The 2,738-nt window shown below is 43.7% G+C and overlaps 1 pseudogene; it reads right to left on the bottom strand.

Moving 5' to 3' along the window:
- Window positions 1-1,081, bottom strand: part of LOC101659909 — a 45,929-nt pseudogene extending 44,848 nt beyond the window's left edge.
- Window positions 1,082-2,738: the final 1,657 nt, after the last annotated feature.

Genomic DNA, 2,738 nt, shown 5'->3' with positions numbered 1-2,738 from the left:
CTCTCTCTCTCTCTCTCTCTCTCTCTCTCTCTCTCTCTCTGTCTCTCTCTCTGTCACCTTCTGCTGACAAACCATGTGGAGCCACGCTGAGAACGGAGTGAGCCCAGTGATGCAGCTAACGCCATTGGATCCACCAGACTTTGCTCCCACCAACCTGTGATCTCCCTGCATTCTACATCATTGCTTGTGGCTGCATCAGTTTGAAGAGGGATTTCTGGGCTAGTACTGGACTTATGAATTTGATCTAGACTAGGCTGGGATGTTTGCTCGATATACAATTACTTCTTGATATAAAGCTCTCTCTTGCACATATATGAGTGTCTCTGGACTTTGTTTCTTCAGTCAACCAGCCTAACACAGGAGTTAATACAGATATCAGGTGCTTTTTAGGTTGTTTTTCCTCTTTCCCTTTTTTTCTTACTTTTCTCTTCAGTTCCCACATCACTCTCTGAAGGGCAAAGCTGTTTTACCATTTTGGCTCTGCCTCGTACTTTTAGAAGTTAACTTCTGTAGCTGTAAGCCATCCTCTTTTTGGACCCCCTTTTAAATGAATGGACTCTACTGCTGTTATCCCTCCTCCAGTCTCCTCAGTTTCTACTTGTTTTTCTGCCGTTATCTTTCTCCCTCTTCTGGCAGCTTTCTGAGTAGTTGTATCAATTGCTTTAGTCACAAACTCATTGCTGGCTTTTTCTTCCTACCCAGGAACTTCCTTGGAAACACTGGTTTCCTTTTCTTCAGCTTCAACATTAGAAGACAAATTAGATTGCTTCTTGAGGCCTAGTGACTTAAACATTTTCACTTTGGGGTTGTTATCTATTTCCCATAAACCTTCATTAAAACTTTTTCGTTTATTTGACTTGCCAAGCTTTTCCTTATTTTCAGAGTAAGGAAATACATCTTTTGGTCCAAAAAAAGCGTTCTCATGAGTTCCAAAAAAGAAAACGGGTGGTTTCTTTGCAGGCAGCTTTACAGTTTCATCAGGAACTTCACCTACTGGAGCTGGGCCAGATGAAAGGATACCCTTTCATCTCAGCGAAAACGAGGCCTCTGGGTTTGAAATCCTGAGTCAGGTTTTTTGTTTCTTGTTATAATTAATCATTTTTGGGGGAGCTCTTACAGATGTTGTGACTATTCATAATTCAATTAGAACCAGCATAATTGTACAATTGCCACCATCCATTTCAAAAAGTTTTCTTTCTTCTTGAATTCCTTGATATCAGCCCCTTTCATCCCCTCCCCACCCCACCTATCCCCCAGGAACCCTTATTGTTATGCTATATATTAATATAATTGTTGTTTTCCATGTCTTACACCTTCCCATATATTTGTTTACCTACAATACTGTTATTCATTCCTCTCAAGTGGGATTACACAGTCATCATTACTATCAGGGGAGGAAATATTAAAGAACTAGAGGATAGTTATATGTTTCATCAGTGCTACACAGCACCCTGGACTTAACATCCCTTCTGTGTGGCCGGAGCCCAGCAAGCAGGCAAGTCAGGTGAGCAGGAGTTGAGGTGGGGTTCAGTGGGAGGAGGGGCTGCCTCTGGGTGTCCCAAGCACCTTGGGCTGCCTTGCTCCCCACTGTGGCTTGTGGAATAGTGGTGCCCAGTCCCAGAAGAATTCAAGAAATTAAATTATCCAGGATATTGATCAAATCTGATGCCCAAGGAACTTTTTGAAATTAAAAAAAAGTAAAGGTGACACTTTGATAACTAAGAGGCACTTGACCCAAACCATGGTCTTTCCAGTTGCCTTCTGTGCATGTGTGAGAGCTGGACACAGGATAAGGAAGAACGACAACGGATGTACATAATGGTACTGTGGTGTTGGTGAAAAAACACTGAATATACTGTGGACTGCCAGAAGAACACATGAATCAATCTTCAAGCAGTAGAACAAGAATACCACTTGACAGTGAGAATGATGGTACTCCAGTTTACTTATGTTGAACATATCATCAGGAAAGACCCACCAGCAGAAAAAGACATGGTTTCTAAAGTAGGTCAACAAAATGAAGGAAAGCTATCATAGCCCCAATAACGGACTGAATCCCCAAAGCTCTTGGAGATGGGAGCACATCTGGCAATGCTAATGTCTCTTATTCATAAAGTCGACATGACTGCCACAGCTTGGATCAACCATCTGTGACAGGGTCCAGGCTGTCAGAGCCACTTCTGGGTTCAGGACCACAGCTCAGTGTAACTGGCATCACTATGCAGGAGACAGGACAAGGTTCCATCAGTGATCAGGTGGTCTAATCAAGTAAGGCAAAGCTAGGCAACAGTAATAACCAATGGCCCTTAACTCCATGACTTAAGCAGTGAAGGTTTATCTCTGGCCTAGGCTTCATGTCCAACCTTCACCCATAGGAGTCTGCTCCCCATGTTCACTCACGGACCTAGGATCAAGAGCAAGCCTCGCCCTCAGCTGATCCAGAACGTGCAGCCTTCACACTCCCACAGTGGAGGAAAAAGATTAGATGTGCATTGCACCAGCTCATCGTTGTTGCAGCACAAGTTTGACACCCCACTTGGGGTTAATCAGATGGTTAGGGTTAGGGTTATGTTTAGGCTTATGCCTAGGATTAGGTTTAGGTTTAGGGTTAAGGTAAGGCCTAGGGTTAGGGTAAGGGTTAGGGTTAGGGATAGCCCTAGGGTTTGCAGTAGGGTTAGTGTTAGCGTTAGGCTTAGGGTTGTCCGATGGTTAGAGTTAGTGTTAGGGTTAGGCTTCAG

Source organism: Echinops telfairi, unplaced genomic scaffold (assembly GCF_000313985.2).
Source record: "Echinops telfairi isolate 266 unplaced genomic scaffold, ASM31398v2 ScPeMD7_43;HRSCAF=161, whole genome shotgun sequence".
Lineage (NCBI taxonomy): Eukaryota > Metazoa > Chordata > Mammalia > Afrosoricida > Tenrecidae > Echinops > Echinops telfairi.
The sequence above is the reverse complement of the archived record's forward strand: the minus strand, read 5'-3'. Positions and strand labels throughout refer to the sequence as shown.